At 43.4% G+C, this 23,558-nt stretch overlaps 1 long non-coding RNA gene across 6 annotated transcripts in view; it reads right to left on the bottom strand.

Moving 5' to 3' along the window:
• Positions 1 to 23,558, bottom strand: part of LOC141097365 (uncharacterized) — an 868,065-nt gene that overhangs the window by 688,044 nt on the left and 156,463 nt on the right. For 2 of the 6 annotated variants that reach the window (XR_012233928.1, XR_012233930.1), the window contains exon 4: positions 20,937 to 21,147. The exons of the other annotated variants lie outside the window; for them this stretch is intronic. This is a non-coding gene — a long non-coding RNA (uncharacterized lncRNA). The remainder of the gene's footprint in view (positions 1 to 20,936; positions 21,148 to 23,558) is intronic. 6 annotated transcript variants of the gene reach the window in all.

Here is a 23,558-nt window from a genome sequence, read left to right as displayed (position 1 = left end):
ACAGCCAGTTCCTGCTCACAGTTGCCGTCCACGCATTCCACACTTGTTCCTGTGTTCCTGGTGTTCTGTAACGTGAGCTGATCCCCCAATGTGTGTCCGGCACTTTTTCCTGCGCTGTCCACCTTCCCACTGCAAGTGGTGGGAATGTGGACAGAGCAGGAGACATTGGCAGACAAACATCAGGGGATCTGCTGACATTACAGAACACCTGTAACACAGGAACAAGTGTGGATTGGGAAGACGGCTACTGTACGCATAAACTGGCGGTGTTGGTAGTCACGTGAAATCCTGGAAACAGAGTGGAGACAGATGCCTAATTGGAGCACGTTTACAGTCTGTTGTAGCCTACAAACAATCTAAAACTACCACCAAGTAGGCCTCGGCCTGCACCCTGGTTCTCCCTGGGCTCCAACAACGCTAGTTGGTGCTCAGAAGTGCTGTCCACACAGAAAAACACACTCGTTCATGTGAAAGTGGGGGTCAGTAACGTCAGCTGATCCCCTGCTGTGTGGAGGGCAAAGTGTCCTGCTCCCTCCAAAGTCAAAATACCTCAGCTTTACACCTGGCTCCTAGTAGGCCTCGGCCTGCACCATGATTGTCCCTGGGTTCCAACAACGCTAGTTGGTGCTCGGAAGTGCTGTCCACACAGAAAAACACACTCGTTCATATGAAAGTGGGGTTCGGTAACGTCAGCTGATCCCCTGCTGTGTGGAGGGCAAACTGCTGCTGCCTCCAAATTGTAACTACTTCAGATTTAAACATTCTCTGATTTGGCCTCTGTCTCTACTCTGTCTCTAGTATTTCCCCTGACCTCCAACACCGCCAGTTCCTGCTCACAGTTGCCGTCCACGCATTCCACACTTGTTCCTGTGTTCCTGGTGTTCTGTAACGTGAGCTGATCCCCCAATGTGTGTCCGGCACTGTCTCCTGCGCTGTCCACCTTCCCACTGCAAGTGGTGGGAAGGTGGACAGAGCAGGAGACATTGGCAGACAAACATCAGGGGATCTGCTGACATTACAGAACACCAGTAACACAGGAACACGTGTGGATTGGGCAGACGGCTACTGTACGCATAAACTGGCGGTGTTGGTAGTCACGTGAAATCCTGGAAACAGAGTGGAGACAGATGCCTAATTGGAGCATGTTTACAGTCCGTTGTAGCCTACAAACAATCTAAAACTACCACCAAGTAGGCCTCGGCCTGCACCCTGGTTCTCCCTGGGCTCCAACAACGCTAGTTGGTGCTCAGAAGTGCTGTCCACACAGAAAAACACACTCGTTCATGTGAAAGTGGGGGTCAGTAACGTCAGCTGATCCCCTGCTGTGTGGAGGGCAAAGTGTCCTGCTCCCTCCAAAGTCAAAATACCTCAGCTTTACACCTGGCTCCTAGTAGGCCTCGGCCTGCACCATGATTGTCCCTGGGTTCCAACAACGCTAGTTGGTGCTCGGCGGAAGTGCTGTCCACACAGAAAAACACACTCGTTCATGTGAAAGTGGGGTTTGGTAACGTCAGCTGATCCCCTGCTGTGTGGAGGGCAAAGTGTCCTGCTCCCTCCAAAGTCAAAATACCTCAGCTTTACACCTGGCTCCTAGTAGGCCTCGGCCTGCACCATGATTGTCCCCGGGTTCCAACAACGCTAGTTGGTGCTCGGAAGTGCTGTCCACACAGAAAAACACACTCGTTCATGTGAAAGTGGGGTTCGGTAACGTCAGCTGATCCCCTGCTGTGTGGAGGGCAAACTGCTGCTGCCTCCAAATTGTAACTACTTCAGATTTAAACATTCTCTGATTTGGCCTCTGTCTCCACTCTGTCTCTAGTATTTCCCCTGACCTCCAACACCGCCAGTTCCTGCTCACAGTTGCCGTCCACGCATTCCACACTTGTTCCTGTGTTCCTGGTGTTCTGTAACGTGAGCTGATCCCCCAATGTGTGTCCGGCACTGTCTCCTGCGCTGTCCACCTTCCCACTGCAAGTGGTGGGAATGTGGACAGAGCAGGAGACATTGGCAGACAAACATCAGGGGATCTGCTGACATTACAGAACACCAGTAACACAGGAACACGTGTGGATTGGGCAGACGGCTACTGTACGCATAAACTGGCGGTGTTGGTAGTCACGTGAAATCCTGGAAACAGAGTGGAGACAGATGCCTAATTGGAGCACGTTTACAGTCTGTTGTAGCCTACAAACAATCTAAAACTACCACCAAGTAGGCCTCGGCCTACACCATGATTGTCCCTGGGCTCCAACAACGCCAGTTGGTGCTCGGCAGTGTCTTTGGCACGGGGACTCCCTGTTGCCCAGCCTGGTTCCAGCACGCCTGCTGTTTCCGGGTAGTGTCAAGGTCACTATGCCACCAATCCGTTGTCCTGTCGTCTTGCGGCCGGGTTAGCCGACTCTACGGTGCCTGCAGTTTAGGTGACTCCTATGTGGGCTGCGGGAACTGGCACTGAAGGCTGGATCCGTAGTGCCAATGGGACATGGACCCCCTGTAGGACTGTGGGTCTCGGTAACTGCGGCCGGCTTGCGGCCTGGCTACTTTGCTTTCAATGGGTACCTTCTGCTACCCACCCGGGTTCCAGCACTGTCTGCTGGTTCTCGCCAGAGCCTTTGGCCTAGGTGCCTCCATCTCGGTATCCGAGGTCCAGCACCGTCAGCTGGTCCTTGGTAGTGCTTTCTAGCACAGGTACCTCCTGCCTAGTAACCGTGGTCCAGCACTGTCAGATGTTCCTCGGTAGTGCCATTGGCTCTTGTAGCTTTTGCTACCCATCTGGGTTCCAGCACCGTCAGCTGGTTCTCGGCAGTGTCTTTGGCACGGGGACTCCCTGTTGCCCAGCCTGGTGCCAGCACTGTCTGCTGGTTCTCGCCACAGCCTTTGGCCTAGGTGCCTCCATCTCGGTATCCGAGGTCCAGCACCGTCAGCTGGTCCTTGGTAGTGCTTTTTAGCACAGGTACCTTCTGCTTAGTAACCGTGGTCCAGCACCGTCAGTTGGTCCTCGGTAGTGCCATTGGCTCTTGTTCCTTCTGCTACCCATCCGGGTGCCAGCACTGTCTGCTGGTTCTCGCCACAGCCTTTGGCCTAGGTGCCTCCATCTCGGTATCCGAGGTCCAGCACCGTCAGCTGGTCCTTGGTAGTGCTTTTTAGCACAGGTACCTTCTGCTTAGTAACCTTGGTCCAGCACCGTCAGTTGGTCCTCGGTAGTGCCATTGGCTCTTGTTCCTTCTGCTACCCATCCGGGTGCCAGCACTGTCTGCTGGTTCTCGCCAGTCTCTCAGCCTTCTTGTACCTTCTGCTACATTTCCAAGATCAAGCTTTTTGAAATTGCCTTTGGTAATCCTTATTGATCTCCATGACGATGACCCTGATGATGACGACCCTAAAGACCACACCAAAGAAGACCAGAAATATGACCCTAAATAATAAGACCAAGAGGACAAAGAACATGAAGACAACCACCAAGATACAGAACAAAAGACAGAAGAACAAGAAGCAGAAGAAGCAAAAGCAGAAGAACAGAAAGCAGAAGAACATTAAGCATAAGACAAAAAATCAGCATAGAAGAAATCAAAATTATAAGCAGAAGAAGACTAAGCAGTAAATGGGGGTGAGTCCGTTCCTCCTCGTGGTGCCCCTGGAAAATGCCTGCTGCTGCAGGCCAAACTGAACGCGGACAAATCCTGTTGTACATCTTTTGTGACAGGCAGAACGTAAGGTGTAATCTTATAACTTTTATAGATAAGTACTACAGGAATGCCTGTCACCATAAGAAAATGAAGAAAAAGAAGAATAGGAAGAAGATGAAGAAATAGCATATGAAAATTAATAATAGCTGAATAAGAAGAATATGAAGAATGGAAAAAAAAATTAATGGGAAGAAGGTGAAGAAGAAGAAGATGAATAAGGTGAAGAAAAAGTTGATGAAAAAAATGCTACTGCTGCGGATCATGAAGGAGAAAGTGTGGGAGAAGTACAAAAGAAGGTGAAGAGCATGGAAGTTGCGAAACATACATATCTGACTAAATATAAAAAAGTTAACATAGTCAATATCTTTTTAACTCCGAACGTCTTGAAAAAAAAAATTGGAATTAATGCTATGCCATGTGATTTGAATAAACCACTATGCTTTTAATGTCTCCTCCACCTCCCACAATACATTCTACATGATTCTTATTTGTTTTCAATTATGTAGAATTAGCCAACAAGGAAATAAAGGCCTTTTTTTAATTCCGATACCGGAAGTCCCATTGACTTGAATGGGACTTCCGGTATCGGAATCGGCGATACCCGATATTTTTTTCGTATCGGGCGATACCATCCGATACGATATTTTTGGGTATCGAACGGTATCGCTCAACACTATGAACAGTCTCTAATTGAAATGTTTGTTTTTTAAAATTATCTATATGGAACTAACTAAATGCTCATTATACATATGCAGCTCTTAAAGGGAGTGTGTCACTTAATTTTTGCCACTTAATCTGAGAGCAGCACAATGTAGAGATAGAAACCCTGATTTCAACAATGTGTCACTTACTGGGCTGCTTGCTGTAGTCATAATAAAATCACTGTTTTGTCAGCAGGAGATCACCAGAGGACAAGTAAACCTGAAGCCAAGTAGTCCTCCATATCAATGAGCTTTACATACCCCCCCACACCTCTGATTGGCAGATTTATGCCTATGCACAGTGTATACAGAAAGCTGCCAATGAGTGATGTGGGTGGGGTTATTCAGAGCTTGGCATACAGAGATCTGGTAAATTTGAAGGAGATATTACAGTGATTTTATTAAAATTGCTGAGTCCACACCATAGTCAGTGGGTGCCGACTGTGTTGTATAGCTGGCATCTGCCTCTAACAGGAAACATCACAGAAAAAGCAGTAGCCCAAAACCAGTCCATAATGCTAACGCACTGCAGGATGCAGCCGCCCCCTATGATAAAAGTAAATGCAGCACAGGTGTAAAATACTAATGAAACAATCACTCACACACCGACCATCATGTGGGGGGGTTGCCTAGAATTATAAATGGACATGGATAAGGCTTCTATAAGGTGCAGGTCACCCACATAAATAAATGATTGCAATTAGCATACAACCTATTAGTGATACCCATAATATCAGATTAGGTGGCCAGCCCATTCCTGTATGAGAGCACCCCACAAGGACTGACATCCCAATTTACCCAGTCATCACTAATCGGCCCAGCTGCATCCTGCACAAACATGAAAATATGTGCAACAAAAAGATTTATGCATTACATGTATCTATCTGACTGGCGCCCTCTACAAACTTTATGTCCCAACACAGCTGTCGGGTGACCCGGATGTCACGATGCCACCGCTATGTCACGGACGGAGGGATGCGACGCACTGCCGACACACGGCTATCACAGGCACAAGGGGGACTTGTAGTTATCCCACCGCTGGCACCATGTGATAAAAAACAGCAAGCTAGTCTTGCCCTAACAATTTATCGCAGGGGGGTTATTGTGGTTGTCCCGCCACTGCCCACAATACTTCACAAAACTTTTCAGTTCCACATTGGAACTCGCAGCTCTCCTGAGGGTAAGGGGGGGCGCCGGTCAGTCAGGGAACTACACCTGGGATAATTGGTCGCCGGCCGGCTGCTTCAATGAGGACTGACCACCCGGCACGCTGCAGTGAGAGAATTATAAAATGCTCTGGCTGCAGCCACCCAATTAGTTTATAAACTCCCTTCCATCACTCTCAGCAGTGCCCAGGGCCCTGATCACACTTTGCCACCACCAGCTTTAGAGGTTCTCTGATTAAGTTATAAACTTTATAGAGGGGTTCGAAGCCAACTCAATTCAGTAGCAATTATCTTAAAGGCACGTGTTCGTTTTTAGAGCATGAAGACAGACTAATAAGTTTTATAATTTATTCCCAAAAAGATGGGCAGTGATTACACAGATAAAAGATGTTACAAAGTTGAGACATTAGATATGTACAATGCATATATAAAATACATGGGATTAACATAGAGATTCAACACTTACAGTTGCTTAGATGGTCTTTAGGCTAACCATGTGGGAGGCAGGGCCACATGTTGCCCTGCATCTGGGGTCCTTTTGGCATCAAACCTCCAGCTCGAATGACTGATTTTTGGAAGGGAATCTCTTATAGCTTTGGGTTTGTGACATCATAAAAGGGGCCATCTGGTATGTTCCTCCCCCTGCTCTAGCAGTTACAAGTCTGTCTACAAAACTTATAATGACTATATCTCGCAGAGGGTACCTCGTATAAACATGCACATGGTATCATTCTCTTTAGCCTGTCGCAGACAATAGTTAAAGACCAAACAAGCAGTAATTATGTCACACCGTTTAGGAGAAATCCAATTCTCAGTTTCTGTGGGTGCTGGAAATGTAAAAATTATGGGCCAGAACGCTGGGTTGATGCATTTTGCAGAAATGTAATTTTCATGTCTCTGCCGTGTATGGTTTTCGAGATTCTGCCTCTTGAATATTACCCATACTTATATCCAGCTGCATGGTGCTTCCAACAAAAGAAATCTGTGGCGCCCCTGAGGCTCAGCGACCACAGAGGTACTGCACCTCCTCCTGAGGTGCGGTGCCCCACCATCCAGGTAAGGTGGAAACACCTGACCACACTCCAACACCTGCACCCCACACCACAAAGTAGTGTAGCAAAGCACCTTCGGCAGCTCCCTGCTTGGAGTATAGCAAAGCAACCCTTGGTGGCTCTCTGCTTGGAACATGAAACGTGCTGGGAGGTGGGTGCAGTTTAGTTCACACTAAAAAGAGCGGGAAGAGTTGAGTCAGTCAGTCTTTCATTCAGTGAGTGAGTGAAGATGTAGAAGGACATAGTGTGAGACAGAGAAGATCCCCGGGAGAGGGATGGAAGAGGGGAGTGCTGCAGCAGGCCACAGTGATCTGGGTATGCTGGCACAGGAAAGAGATAGAGAAAGGAAGCTTGATTCTCCATTGGAAAGAAGGATTAGCACGGAACGTGAGGAGAATAAGAGAACAAGGACCAGGGTTAGAGGAGAACCCTTTTCAAGTTCTCAGCGCAAGGCCGGGGTCCGGTCCACGAGGTTGTACGGATACTAATGGACCTGCAGCAGACACCGGAGGAATAGAAGTAGTGACCATTTTATTCCCACACAAGACTTGGGGGCACAACAGCAACATATTAGTGAGCCGGGACTTAATAGCAAGGAGTTCCCGAAGCAGGCTACAGCTGTCTGCCGTACAAGTAGAGTTCGTAGGAACATCTGACAGGAGGAACTCCAGTGTAACTCAGTACTAGGAGTACTTCACTCAAAGACGCTATAAGAGGAGATGTTCAGAAAAGGCAGATATGTTGCCGAAGTGTTGGAAGGGAGTATTCCATCTGGCCTGGAAGTTGACCGAGTCCCTGACTCAGAGGACACGGCACGGAAGCGGGCACCTGTTTGCACAACAGACTGTGAGTAAAGCTTTGGAACTACATGCCCTGGTGTCCTCCACTTATTCCTGCACCAACCTGCCCAGCACCGCTACATCATCTAAGTGTCACTTCACCTACACTGCGCTGGGACTACAGCCCTGCCTGTGGAGGGCTATAATATCACTGCTGCACCACACTATCTGTCCCAGAGGATCTGTCTGCAGCGTCGGCTTACATCTCTATTGCCGAATACCACAGGTGGCGTCACGAATCACTTATAAACTTTCACTACCATCAGCACACTGAAACAACCCCTTTTTACAATGGGCGCCCAGGGCCACGGGCCAGGTCCCAGCTGCCATGACATCTCCCATTGAAGCTCATCGGGCCCGGTACCGAGTACCCCACAGCCCTGGATGTGAGGGTGACCCAAATCCTTTCCTGGCTAAGGGGGGAAGGGGAAAGAATCCTCACTGGGATCTCAGATTTCACAGAGCTGTGGGTGAGGAAGGGGGGTTTGCAGCTATGTGACAGGCAAAGTCTCAGAAAATGGAAGATTCTGGAAGGTTCCAGAAGTCATATCTTACTTATCATTACACCGGGACAAGCGGTTCCTTCCCTGACCGTACCACTGGGGGGCACCCGAGGTCGACCTATTCACTGGGACACTTCTGAAGGTGAAGATGCTGGGGCCTTCACCCTTGCCTTATCTCCTGAGTTAGCCCTCCATCTGTTCTCTTCCCCCACTCAGGGAAGAGTGGGCGCTACTGTGCACTGTAGTAAACCAACCTGACAAACAAGGCTACAAAAGCAAGGGTTAACAGAAATCCAAGCATGCAAAATATTCACTCACATATAACAGAGGAATGCACTGGGGAGTGGGAGATGGGGAATAAGCTAAAGTATAGAAGGGAAGGGAAATACCACACTTACAAACCACACAACAGTCATAGAAAACTCCTCCAACTCACCTCATATGAACCCCCTTCCTCCTGAAGCCATGCAGCAAATGCTACTTCTGTCAAGGATTTGCATCAGAGCCCAGATTATAAAGGGCAAGGGAGAGGCTAACTGGGCTCTGCTGCAAGCTCAGAGTTTTCCAATTTGGCCGATTAACCCCTGTTCTGCCAAAAGGAATAAACACCATTAAAATGAAAGTGAAGTGCTTCTTCTCAGCACCAGAGTAGGAGCAATCAGACGCTGCAGTCTTCTGGCTCAACACTGTCACGAAAACCCTGTGACACCTTATCCATGTGCATTTTTGCTACTTGGCAACCATGCCATCCATGAATGGTTGGTGTATAAGTGGTTGTTTCATCAGTACTTTGCACCAGTGCCGCCTTTGCCTTCATCATGAGAATCTGTTGCATCCTGCAGTGCATTAGTCTTTTGACCTTGTATTGGTAAATACAGCTGCTTTTTTTATGTTTTTATTTTTATTTTTTTGTCCTTTTTAATGATTTGCTTTGAATTCTAGTAAAGGGAGTCGCAAGACAATTTTTATGAACGTAACACAATCACTTACAGGTAACGTGAAAAGGGAAGACCTACTACAGGGAGATGCCGCACCCTCACAACTGGTCACTGTACAAACTAGAAAGACCCTAGCTGCACAACTCAAAAACCCCAGTCGGACCTGGCTCCCTATATGGCCAATGAGGGTTTTATCGTACCTTTTGAGGAACCAGAGGGAAGGCCGTAACACACTGCCAACAACAGGAGAGAAAAATGTGCAGGAATATACAAAACCCAGGGTGAGAAAATTAAAACATGTTCATATAGAGTAGAAAGGGAAAGCTAGGGTGAGCCAGAAGCAAACGGAACAGATATAACCTCCCAGAAACTGAAAAAGAGGTAAAAGAAACAGGAAATGGGAAGGAAAACAAACAGACTCACTGCAGGAATTCAACTGGTGTTTACCATGCAAAGTGAATCCCTTAGCACCCAAGTTTACCTAGAGGTATAGCCAGGAAGGAAGTACAGTGAAGGGTGAACATATAAAAATCAACCTAGAATGTGATAGGGCAGACCAAAATGGAAAAAATGGAAAACACCTTGAGAGGAGCAAACCAAGAAGGGGGAACAAACGCATTTGGAACCATCAGCATTTGGGACATGGAAGAAAAGGCAAAGTTCGGCAGACATGGAACCTGGCCACACAGCAGAGGTTCAGCAGATTAAATCCCCAAACTGAGCCATGAAAACAATGAGGACGGTTGATGAGGGTTGTGAGCTTGCATATTTTGGCAAAAATATCAATCAATACCTCATGCTTTTTTTAACATTTTTTTCATCTTTGTGTTGCATGTTTTTTCATCTTTTCAGGATGCAGCCAGTCCCATTAGTGTTATCTGGGGTACTTGGGCTGGTTGTCCCTGTGGGTTGCACTATTATTCATTTTTGCAGCACCATTTATTCCATGGCACTTTACATGTGAAAGGGACATACAAAGACAAGCACAATAAACATGAGCAATACAAGGCACACACAAGTACATAAGGAGAGAGGATATAGTGCTGGGCAGCCCCATCTGATCTAATACTATAGGCATCACTAATAAAGTAAGGCAGATACTGCACACTACACTTATCTGTGTGAATGGCGCCCTATACAATCCTTATCCATGTGCAAGTATAATACTGGGCAAACAACCCCTCCATGAATGGTTGGTGAGGGACTGGTTGTATCATCAGTATTTTGCAATTCTGCTTACTCCACCTTTATTATGGGGGCTACTGTATCCTGCAGTGCATTAGTATTTGTGACCTGGTGTTGGTAAATGCGGCTGCCTTTTTGTTCTATGAAGTTTTTTTGAATTTGAAGTCCTTTTCAGTGAGTTGCCTTTAACAGGAGCAATCAGCACTAGTCCAATTGATTTAGCTTAACCACTCAAATACAATTGTCATTACCTGACATCAGCACTTAACTGGCGATATCCCAGTAGGGAGTCCATTTGGGTGCTCATAGATCCCTTCATGACTCAATCGTGGGATGCCAATGGTTTGCTATGGTAGCTGAGGGCTTGCTAAAGGTTCTTGACACTGCTATTTTATACTGTATAGTACAAGCAATCACATAATGGCAGATCCCAGTTTCCTAGGGTATGTAAAAAGTAATGAAAAAGATTGTAAAAATGAAAACTTGAACCATATCTCCCTTTTACAAATACAAAAATATAGAACTGAAAGAAACATACTACTTTTGCTCTCAAGCCTCCTTCTTATAAAATGTCAGCCATTTTAGTATATTACTGATCTATGTTGTGGGACAGGTTCTAATATCTGTACAGGTGCTGCAACAAAGGAACGACTCTGAGAAATGAGCCGAGAGGGCTGACTGCTATAATTACATGTGGTAGACACAAGCCTTGGCATTTCTCCGCACTTCCTGGAAATGCTTTCTAATAATGTCTGCTCTGTCAGAGACTACTAAAGAAATCTTTTAGACAGAATGTAATGTATAAGGTGCACATAATAAGCATACAGATTAAGAAAATGCATGAAAATTCCAGGAGACTATTAGCAGGCATCAAATAAACATGTAGAAGACACCTTGTTAGGAACAGTAACAGCTTAGAAGAATATGTATCCCAGACAATCAGAAGGTTTGGTCCATTGACATCCAAGGAGATGCGCCATAAATGACATTCATCACCCATCCATAAATTTATGATTACTGGGACCGATTGTGAGAACAAAGGGCCCAAAGTCCCCTACATGAATGGAGCAGTAATTGTGGTCGCCTCTGTTCTGGGATTGATCGTGGACTCAGCAATCTAAACCCAAGTGACATTTGTCATCTCTCCTGTAGATAAGTAATACATTTTATCTATGGGTCAACATTTTTAACTGTATAACTTTGAACAGGGGTCAGGGCCACCATTAGCTCAAAAGCAAATACCATCACCCAATGGCAAATCAGGTAAACATGTTCTAGCTAAGGACTGGGAAAGATGTGGTCCAACTTGAGATTTACCTGATAGCCCACAAGCAGCTGGAGCAAATCCTGAAATAAAAGAAAAAATGATGTACCCCTTTCTCCATCTTGTGTACATAGGGACAGAACTGTCAATCACCTGCAGCCAGCCGGAGGGGGCACTGGACTGGTTTGATTTCCAGCTATGGCCCGACATTTCGGATTCTTTGTGATTCTTGCGGTCCATGGTGTGGGTGACATGATGCCTTTAAGATTTTCTTTTTAAATAGTTTAAGATTTTGTTAAATTCCTTTTAATTTTAGGTGTTCTCTATGTTACACACACTCCTTTATACATATCCTTTCCCATCCCTTGGTTGAACTTGAAAAGCATTTGCATTATTTAACAATATGTTACTACTTTTTGGAAAACCTAATTTTATATTAAGGAATTCTTCTTTTATAGAGAGGGGCGCTATGTAATATCTAATTTCTTTCATAGTGATCATGAAGAGAAATTGAACACTTAAAACAAGGATTCCCTAATAGTAGTTCCTGACGGTCTGTGGACATTTCATGCATTTCATTTCATGGAGAATCTTCAAACAAGCAGTAAAAGTGAATGCTGATTATCTCGCAATAGCGTAATCTGACAAGTAGTGGCATATACAGTACTAAGCAGCAGCAGGTCAACAGTCCGTTCTTGAGGTTTGTGTTGGAAGTAGAAAAAATGTGCAAGTTTAAGAATCTGAACAAATTAGATTAGGGTCAATTTATTATGGCTAGATGATAAGCCAGAGAATTTCCAAAATGTCAGGTCTTGTGCAGTGTTCCAGATATGCAGCGGTTAAACCTACCAAAACTGGTTCAAGGAGCAACAACAAACACAAGAGCTCAAAAACCCAATATGCAAATTTTTGTGGCGTTGTGGAGATGGAGAGGTCAAGGCAGTGGTATCTCAGCTCTCATCCCACAACACCCATAAGGGTTAATATCATTAGAAGCCAATCAACTAGATATGATCAAAAAAGGTTCCCATTGACATGGACCTGCATGGAGTCTGGTCCTCTAAGGCAAATTTTAATTCTGAGGCCAGCATCCTGGTCCCGGCATCCTGGGCAATTTGGTGCATATACACTGCTCAAAAAAATAAAGGGAACACTTAAACAACAGAATATAACTCCCAGTAAATCAAACTTCTGTGAAATCAAACTGTCCACTTAGGAAGCAACACTGATTGACAATCAATTTCACATGCTGTTGTGCAAATGGAATAGACAACAGATGGAAGTTATTGGCAATTATCAAGACACCATCAATAAAGGAGTGGTTCTGCAGGTGGGGACCACAGACCACATCTCAGTACCAATGCTTTCTTGGTGATGTTTTGGTCACTTTTGAATGTTGGTTGTGCATTCACACTCGTGGTAGCATGAGACGGACTCCACAACCCACACAAGTGGCTCAGGTAGTGCAGCTCATCCATGATAGCACATCAATGCAAGCTGTGGCAAGAAGGTTTGCTGTGTCTGTCAGCGTAGTGTCCAGAGGCTGGAGGCACTACTAGGAGACAGGCCAGTTCACCAAGAAATGTGGAGGGGGCCATAGGAGGGCAACAACCCTGCAGCAGGACCACTACCTCCGCCTTTGTGCAAGGAGGAATAGGAGGAGCACTGCCAGAGCCCTGCAAAATGACCTCCAGCAGGCCACAAATGTGCATATGTCTGCACAAACTGTTAGAAACCGACTCCATGAGGATGGTCTGAGGGCCCGACATCCACAGATGGGGGTTGTGCTCACAGCCCTATCTAGATGTGTGGTGAGCACTTTGAACCCCCAAGTGGTTCACAAAAGTTTAAAACGTAGAGCCGTAAAAATGAAAAATCATATTTTTTTCACAAAAATGATCTTTTCGCCCCCAATTTTTTATTTTCACAAGGGTAGCAGGAGAAATTGGAACCCAAAAGTTGTTGTGCAACTTGTCCTGAGTATGCCGATACCCTATATGTGGGGGTAAATCACTGTTTGGGTGCACAGCAGAGCTCGGAAAGGAGCACCGTTTGACTTTTTCAACGCAGAATTGGCTGGAATTGAGATCGGACGCCATGTCGCGTTTGGAGAGCCCCTGATGTGCCTAAACAGTGGAAAACCCCCAATTCTAACTCCAACCCTAACCTCAACACACCCCTAACCACAAACCTAACCCTAATACCAACCCTAACCCTAATCCCAACCTTAACACTAATCCAAACCCTAACCCTAACTTGAGCCCCAACCCTAACTTGAGCCCCAACCCTAACCCTAACTTTAGCCCAACTCTAACCCTAATGGGAAAAATGGAAATAAATACATTTTATTAATTTATTATTTTTCCCTAACTAAGGGGGGTGATTAAGGGGGGTTTGATTTACTATTTTTTTATTTTGATCACTGTGATAGGGTCTATCACAGTGATCAAAATTAAGCACTAGGAAAAATCTCCTATTGCTGCTGGGTGCCGGCTGGCAGATCTCGGCGGGCGCACTGCGCCCGTCATTTTCTCCTAGAAGAAGCCGACGGCCCGGGGAAATTCAGGGGGGCATGCAGGGACAACAGAGGAATGGGGGTGATCAGGGGACCCCTTTTCAGTCTTTTCTGATTTGCGATCACATCAGAGGAAAGAGAAATTAAATGGAAAAACAGACTTTTTGCGGTCGCCATTATACCATTAATAACGGCGATTGCAACACTGGGGTCGGTAAAAAACAACCCAAATCATGTTCTCTGGGGTCTCGGCTACTCCCGTCAACTGAGACCATGGAGAAATTCCGATGCTGGGGGGCGCTATAACCTTAAGCCTCAGCACTGTTAAAAAGAGGCGCTGTGGTCTAAGTACCCTTAACTGCTGCCGTTAAAAGGTGTATCAGCCATCATTAAGGGGTTAAATGTAACTCATCATTCTCCCCTGCTCATGCTGATTGCCGGCAGAGCAGGGGAGAATGACGAGAGCCGTGTTCAGCACCCGGCACTGGGGAAAAGCGATTCCTGCAACTTTTATTCCCTGGCGCACATCCTTGTGGTACTGATGTGGCACACACATACCACATGTGTGCCGCAAGTATTAAACACACGGACACTGACATCTCCGGTACCGAAAATATCAGGAAGTGGTTTTATTCTTCGGGTTAGTATAATTACTGTGATACCTCATTTATGGTTTTTTTGTTTTGGCGCTTTTATACAATAAAAACTAATATTTTTGCATCGCTTTATTCTGAGAGCTGTAACTTTTTAATTTTTCTGGTGTTGGAGCTGTATGGCAGTTCGTTTTTTGCGGGACAAGATGACGTTTTCAGCGGTACCATGTTTATTTATATCCGTCTTTTTGAACGCGTGTTATTCCACTTTTTGTTTGGAGGTATGATGATAAAGCTTTTTTTTTGCCTTTTTTTATGGGGTTCACTAAAGGGGTTAACTAGTGGGACAGTTTTATAGGTCGGGTCGTTACGGACGCGGTGATACCAAATGTGTACTTTTATTGTTTAGATTTTTTTTTTCATTCAAATATTTATTTATTGATATAATATTGATTTTATTATTATTTTTTTCATATTTTTAAAATTATTTTAAAAAATTTTTTTTACTTTGTTCTTCCTATTCAGTTTATCTCACTATGGGACAATCATTTCGTGCAGGCTGATCGCTTATATGGCATGCAGATGAAGCAGCATCTGCATGCTATAGAAGCTGTCAGCGCTGCACTTTCTGCACACTGACTTGAGAGACTTCCTGACATGCACTGCGCATGACAGGAAGTTTCTCAGCTCTGCTAACCCGGATGTCGTCATGATGACATTGGGTTACCAGAGCAGCGATCAGGACCTCGCGGCATGTCAGCCCCTCTGTCAGCCCCCCTGCCGGCATCGGAACGTTGCGATCTTGTTTGATCGCAGTGTATCGGGGGTTAAAGTGCCGGGAGCAATCTGTGACTGCTCCTGGCACTTTGTGCCGGGTGTCAGCTGTGAAAATCAGCTGACACCCGGCCGCGATCAGCCACGCTCCCCACGTGAGCGCGGCTGATCGTCATGACGTACTACCTGGTCCATGGTCTAATTGTGCCGGTGCATATGGATGGGATGGTACGCCAGATGGCAGAAAGGGGTTCAAAATCATACATTGTGATTTTCTGGTTCTTATTTTTAGATTCTGTCTCTCACAGTTGAAGTGTACCTACCATAAAAATTACAGACTTCTCCATTCTTTGTAGGTGGGAAAACGTGCAAAATCGGCAGTGTATCAAATACTTATTTTCCCCAGTGTATAGGAAGACAAGGTTGAGAGGTGATCCATGGACAGGGTTGCCAACTTGACTTTTTATTTTTTCTGGACAGCTCATCAAAAAATAACTGACAGACAATATTTTTTTACGGACACATTGGAAAACTATGATAAATCATTATGATTATAAATAATCCATGCCTACAGACCATAATTCTGATCTGAAGAAATCAGCTGCATTCACTGTAAACTGTAAAAAGATGATAATTACAGTCAAAATAATCTGTTTAAGTTTCTTCAGCTTAAAAAAAGTAATGGACGCCTTAAAACATTTTTACGGACTGGGGAAAAAGACTCATATAATTTCTGGACGGTTGGCAATCCTGGCCAAGTATATGCCAGATTTGCCTGTGGCGGAAATACTGCTTCGCTTCAATAAAAGATATATCCATTGATGTATTTTTATACCTACAGTTATTTAAATTTGAGATGAAAATGTAGAGCAAGGATCATCTTAAAACTGATCCAAAATGCATATTCTTGCTTCATCTACCTAAGTTCATTGGGAGGCAGTGTTTTTCTTGGCCATTGTGACCGGTGTGCTTGCTCTCTCTTATTTTACACTATGTCTTATGTAGTTGGGATTAAATGTGATGTTAAGCAGATGTTGGCTATTATCTACGATACTCTCTTTTTTCCCCAGTATGATGTCATTTGTTGGCTTTAAGCTTAGGCACTAACCTATTGGACGTGACACAAGAAAACATTTCAGACAGGATCTTGATTGTAGCTGGGTTTGGAGATTACAGATGTGCAGTCCTTATATAAACTACATTATTTCTGTGGTCTCATGGGCCATTTACATTTGAGAAGAGCGAGCAGTATTACATAATCTTAGTATTAGGCTGAATAAATAGGTTGTTATAGCATCAATTGGATTCAATGTGGAAAACATAATATAGCAATGCACCAGCTAAGTGTTCGAATAATTGTGGGTCACCACTAGCCTGAAATATACTCCTTTGTTACATAGACATTTGACCATTAGGTTTCCATAAAGAGACGCTACACCTTAAAGCACTGAGACATTTTGGAAAATGTCATTGTCTGTTATGTTATCCACCACCTTTTGGGTGAACTAGAATGGCAAGAATGGAGATTGAGAGCCTGGCCTTCTCATAAAACATCATGGGATGCTTATAATGTTGAAAGTGTTGTGGGCCAATGCAGCTCACTGACGGTCTGGCGCCCTATGGCATTCGCCAGAATTGTCAATGGCCAGTCTGGTCCTGTAAACAACATAGAACTGGGTCCTACACCATGTGCCAGGCAGTGTCATTCTGGAGAGGATTCAAGGTATTGAAGTATTAGAAAAGTGCATGTGAATGGCTGCGCTACAACACTATATTTCCCGTGCCTTGGAGAATACCTGGATGGCCGTTTTTTCTCCTAGCAGAATCAGCTATTAGTCATCAGTAGGGCCGGGGTTAATCAGCGGACCCCCCCAGTGGATGTTTTTTTTAAAAGAGGTTGTCTGTGAAGATACCATCCCTTTAATATGACGCAGTTGGCTGGATAATTGGAAATGCATATGCATGTTGGAAATGTACAACAATAGTCAAAATCCAAAGTCATGGCTACGATATAATTAAGGCTTTATACTGTATGGTATTGTAGTCATCACTTGCATGGCAATACCAAATATATTTCATAGACCTGAAGATTGTTTTTAAGATAAAAAACAGCCATGTTTTTATCAGTTGTTGCATCATAAAATCCAATTTTCTTTGAAACGCTCCATATAGACGTCTAGCTTCCAAACATGTTTTCCATGGACTGAACTTGTGCCTGTTGTTGTCGATGGGGCTGTTAACTTTTAGTATGTTTTTGAGAATGGAGTGTCCAAAACATAACCACTTTTTATTCAAGTCGTGTAACAAATTTCTCCCAGATCGATGGGTTTGCTAAAAAAAAAAAAAATGATCCAAATGGATGCCATCAAAGTGATGTCTATTATTTAATGTTTAGTGGGAAGGAGAAGCTTGGAAGGAATTTATTTACTTTTTTGCATACAAGAAAAATAACTGCCATGATCATGTCAAAAAATAGACGCACGGACCAAAAATGATTAAAAACTGGCTTCAGAACACCAATGAAAAATGTATGCCATAAACCCTCCCAAAAAATGGATATGTGAATGAGGACTTAGACTGTGGCTCCACCCAAATGAATAGTGGGACTGGGGAACACACAATTTACCATGCTAATCTCCTTGCAAGTCTTTTATTTCTTTTTTTTTTTTTTAAAAAGTGGCCATTTTGATATCCACTTGTATACAATAATTTTATGTTATTTGCAACATATAAAACCAAATAAGATGCTTCTCCATGAGTAACCAAGCCAGACGGGGAAAAAAGAAACCCCATCCCCCGGCTCCTGACATACAGTTTAACCAGATTGCAATACTCTTAGAGTTATGCGCATTGTATCATTTAATAAGAAAACCCACGCCGTGCTCACCTGACAGCTTGACAAACTACTGGAATGAGTCAGCCTGTATCACAGACATTTCTGGTTTCCTAGAAAGCACAGAGGTATGTAGAGGAAGTCTAGAACATCTGCAGTCAAGTCATCTATACCGAATGCACGATCAAGGGGAAGAATAGCCGGAGCAGTGCACATGACGCCATCTTTTATTTTACTTTTGCAACAAAATTTTACCACTCTCTAAATATCAATCAGTGCTGCAAACCCAAGTATGATGGCAGCCATTAAACATAGCAGATTACTTAATAGTGTATTGGGTAGTTTGAGGTTTTACTTCGTTGAAACCAATAGTTGCTAATTTCCCACCATAAGGATATGGCTGGAAGATTAAATAGCGCTGATTGCTGTGGGTTGTGGCAGAAAATTTGACATCAAACCTAATATTTAATTGTTTTTTTCAATTTACTGTTCCCACAAAAGAGCAATTTCTCCCTGGAGAAGAGAAAGTCTACCTAGATCTGGAGTACTTTTTGGAAGATCATACTGTGCACAGACATAATGTTAGTAACAATTTTTAAAGCAAAGTTTTGAACTTTTGCCTGATTATTATGTTCCATCTTTATATTACTTTTTTTTATTAGCAAACACACCCTTAGGCACTTTTTGCTATTCCTCAACCAAAAAAAAAAAAGGCTTAGAAAACGGACTAAAGCAAACAAATTAAAAATAAACTAAAAAGAAATCAGACTTATAATGGCGTGTTTCATATAAACTCTTAAGATCTATTTAAAAAGATTTAAATTGCCCCCACAGCATCCTTCAAAAAAAAAAAGTCAACTATTTTTATAGATGTATACTAATATACCCCGATTTAGTTTTTAAAGAAATATGCCGATATTTATTAGAAAAAATGTTATTGCAGTTTTTGACGTATTTACTATAAATGATAGAAAAAGGATAGCATTTTATAAACTAAAATGAATGCCTTAAAAATTTGAATAATGAGTCCTGCTTCCAAAAAAGAAAGAGTAAGGTTGTTAATGAAACTGCCTAGAGATCTGGTTGTTAATGCCTTAGTTAGTGAAGAACCTTGCCGAAAGTGAAACTGTTGAGCTAACCACAAGCCTGCTTTAATCATCTGTAAAGCCTCTTATGTCACACTAAGGCGAGCTTTACTTGCACAATAAAAACGGAGATAGCAAAGATTTTCCTTGGGCCTCTGGTCTGCATTCATTTAAACCAACATAATGCTCTACGACATCTAACAATACCGGCTTCAGCCAGCACAATCTCTTCCAACAAAAAACTGAAAAACATGACAAAACAAAAAACTACCTTCAAATTTAGAATTGCTTGTTCTGACCCTACAGCAAATCATCAAGATAACTTTTTCTTCTGTAATTTAGAAGAATCAAATTCAAAGTCAAACATTTCTGTGGTTGCTGAAAATAATTGAGAAAAAAAAGCCTAAGTAAAAATATAGATTAAAAAAAAAAAAACATTCCTGGCAAATCACATACACCACAAATGTACAAAAAAAATTAAGTGTGTCAAACCGGTAAAGAATGGCAAAGAAGTTCCGTACGTCATGGTTCCATATTTTTTCATAGCTTTTTTAAAGAATTTTTGAAAAATTATTACGACGCCTCTTAGGTGAAAACAATCAATTTGATCTTCGCTGCGAAATACAAATCAGCATTTTAATTCTATGATTCTTTTATTCTACTTTTCATTTCAAGAAGACACGGTATGTAAAAAAATATTTACATAAATGATATCGTCCTAAAAGATACAAATATTATAATTAGGTGTGTACCAGAAATGAGGGCGACGTTAAACATTATTTTTGCAAAAAGTTAAGAGATTTTCCTAAAATTGTTGCCAGTTTCCACCTGTCTGATAACATTCCCTGCACACTGACATGATGTAATATTATATTAATATTAATTTTTTAAAACTTTTTTTTCAATGCAAATATTTGACATTTCTGGACACGAACCGCTCCGGTTCCCCCAGATTTGTCTGGATACAGATTGAGTTTCCGCTTCTGCGACAGCAAAACATGAGCAGTATGCTTCCTATTGATAACGTCTACTGGGTCATTAAATATGTATCTGATCACAAGTTAGAACAAAGAAAAACTATAAGTGCCAGGAGAAAAACTCCAGGGCTAAAAGAAGCAGTTTAGCAGTAAATGGAGTTTTTACTTCTTCCATAGAGCGCACATTCGAAAGCTACAAACTCGTTTTATAAGGTGATTTCAGTTTCTATTAAAAAAAAAAAACGCTGCTTCGGGGATCTTTCTGGCAAGCAGATGGATCACACAGGCCCTGACCTCTCACACTGCCAAGAATTCTCACACAAAGACCTTTTCATATTGACTGCAGCCTAAATTTCTTAGATAAGGCAGCAGTGAAGGCAATGATAAAGTGTCTGCTACATCAGATTTCATTAAACTTGAATTTCTTTTTTTTTTTTCCCAGTGATGACTAGTACCGAGGATGGAATTCGAAAACTCCTATCCCTATTTTTTTTTTTTTTTGCAAATCGAGGCCGAAAAATATTTCAGATTTCGCGTAGCCCTGTGTTGTCAACGTCATTGTGAATTTCCATCGCACATTTCTTGCAGTCCCAAAGAGTTAAATAACAAAGTCATCCATCCAACATTTGCATGTACATTTTTTTGTGAGGCTACATTCCCACTACGAGTTTTTTACGCCACTTATTAACAAAAAAAAATTCAAGTAACCTATTTTACTTAATGGTTGCAGAAAATCGGCAACATCAAAAGCTCACCGTGGGAATGTAGCCTAAACGTCTTCTTCCGCAGCAATACCACAAGCTCTGGCAGAAAGGCTGCACTCACCATGTGATAGCAGAGGTCTCCTGGATGCATTTCTGCTCCCTGGTCCATTTCATGTTTTGTCTGCAATCGTCTTGCATTGTTCAGCTTGCCGGCTCCACGTAGGCCTCGCTCGCTTGCGCTCTCGCTCTGAAGACCGGCTAATTTTCCTGTCATTCAATCTCAGTCCCACTATCAAAATTAGGCAGATGTGCACATTCACTGGAGCTCCGCTCTGTATAACGTGATCATTTTTCAAAGCAAACCAAAAAAAAAAAAAAATTAAAAGGATGGCCTGTATTCCTTTTTTTTTACTCCCCCCCCTATGGACAAATGAGAAAGCAGATGCTTCTACATATATGGGTTAGGAAGTTTGCAGAAAGTGGAAAGGAAGAGAACTGGAAAAGCCGTGTAGACTCCTAGAAAACTTCCTCCTTCTTGCTAGGCTAGGCTAACCTCCTTCACAAAACTTTGGAATGTAAAGGGAGGACTCTCAGAGAGGCCCCAGCTAGACAAGCCTTTCTTAATCAATTAGCTTGCAGGCATTACTTGTGACCCGAGGTCACACAGCAGAAGTGTGTGTAGGGTGTTCCGTAAAGGAATACAAAATCAGCATTTTTCTGTGCATTTGATACATGACCCCCCCACCCCACACTCCCCTCATCGTAGAGATGCTTGAGCAAAGCAGGTATCATGTCTCAGATTTGCTAGCAGCCATAAGAACTGTACACCTATAGAGTATCCATCCCCCTTACCTGCTGTGCTGGTGATAATGTCTCAACTAAAGCAGCAATGTAAAATGCTGAATTGAAAAAAAAACATATCAGAGATGTTACTCTGCATGAAATCATGAGCAACAGTCATAAGAATGTTTTTTTTTTTTTAAATAGTCAATTCACCAGGTGGTCGGAACATTGACTGTAAAAACAAATTGCTGCTTTATGGTCTAAAATCAATGATTTAGGTTGTGATTGGCAATCACTTTCCTATTCCTAGAATAATCAATGTTGAAAGCTATTAATGAAGAAACTTAAAAGGTAAAGTATTATTATTATTATTATTTATATAGCACCATTAATTCCATGATGCTGTACATGAGACGGGGTTGCATCAAAATTCAAATGTCACTTACAGTAAACAAACTAACAATCACAGACTGATACAGAGGGGAGAGGACCCTGCCCTTGCGGGCTTACATTCTACAGGATGGTGGGGAAGGAGACAGTAGGTCGGGGGTTGCAGTAGCTCCAATGGTGTTGAGGTGGCTGCGTGATCATTGCAGGTTGTAAGTTTTTTGGAAGAGGTGGGTTTTCAGGTCCCGTCTGAAGGATCCAAATGTGGTGGATACCTGGACGTTTTGGGGCACAGAATTCCAAAGGATGGGGGATATTCGGAAGAAATCTTGAAGGCGATTGGGTGAGGAGCGAATAAGCGTGGAGGAGAGAAGGAGGTCTTGGGAGGACTGGTGATTACGTGAGGGAAGATATTGAGAGATTAGTTCGGAAATATATGGAGGAGAAAGGTTATGAGTGGCTTTGTAGGTCAGTAATAGTAGTTTAAACTGGATATGCTGGGAAATTGGGAGCCAGTGAAGTGATTTGCAAAGAGAATAAGCAGGATTGTAGCGAGGAGAGAGATTAATTAGTTGGGTAGCAGAGTTAAGGACGAACTAGAGGGGTGCAAGAGTGTTAGAAGGTAGGCCACAGAGGAGGATGTTGCAGTAGTGGAGGTGGGAGATGATCAGGGTATGCACAAGCATTTTGGTAGAGTGAGGGTTGAGGAAAGGATGGATTCTGGAAATACTTTTGAGCTGGAGGCGACAGGAGGTGGCGAGAGCTTGGATTGGATGTGCGGTTTGAAGGATATGTGTTATGAATGAGTCACCGAAGGAGGAAAAAACAAAAATACAAGCTAAGTCCAGAAAACCGGAGAGGTTGGTAGCTATCGGATTGCAGACCCCTGATCCTATCCACAACAACTAACAGTAGCCGTGGGGGGTTCCTACGATGCCCTAGACCCCTCGATCACAGCCGGAGAACTAAATAGGCCTAAAGAAAGAAAGGGGAAATCTAAACTGCCCCAGAGCAGACCCCAAAGCAAAAGGCAGCCCCCAACATATAATGACGGTGAAGCAAGATGAAAACACTAACACAGATAGAAAGATAGGTTGAGCAAACGATGGGGCCCAAGCTAACTAAAAAGGACAGGATAGAAAAGCTGCTGCCTGCAATCGATAAAAAACCCTACCAAAAAATGTCCCAACCGTCTGATAGGAAAAACAGGCCCTGAAGTCGCTAGGACTTCAAAATGACTATATCAGCACTCAGGTAAATTCTGAAGACAGAGCAAAGAGACAAACTGATAAGAGACAAAAATGGAACTCAGCACACCCCCGACCGGGGATGGCTGAACTCCAAAGAACAAGGTAAACAAAACTAATAAGTTCAATAGCAGAGCAAAAACTTATCTTTGGGAAGCAGGAATCAGACTGGTCTCCAAGAATCCAGCAGAGAAATCACCAACGACTCAGAAGGGCGTCGGCTACCTTATATCCAGTCAGAAGTTCCTGTTACCCAGTCATCATCTACAAGATCAGGTGTTTGGTAATCAGCCTCACTACCTTCCTTCACCAGAAGAGGGAGTTCA

This window comes from Dendrobates tinctorius, unplaced genomic scaffold, assembly GCF_039654945.1.
Source record: "Dendrobates tinctorius isolate UK_male_01 unplaced genomic scaffold, ASM3965494v1 ptg000084l, whole genome shotgun sequence".
Taxonomy (NCBI): Eukaryota; Metazoa; Chordata; class Amphibia; order Anura; family Dendrobatidae; genus Dendrobates; species Dendrobates tinctorius.
Note: the sequence above shows the minus strand (reverse complement) of the source record. Positions and strands in the feature narration are given on the sequence as shown.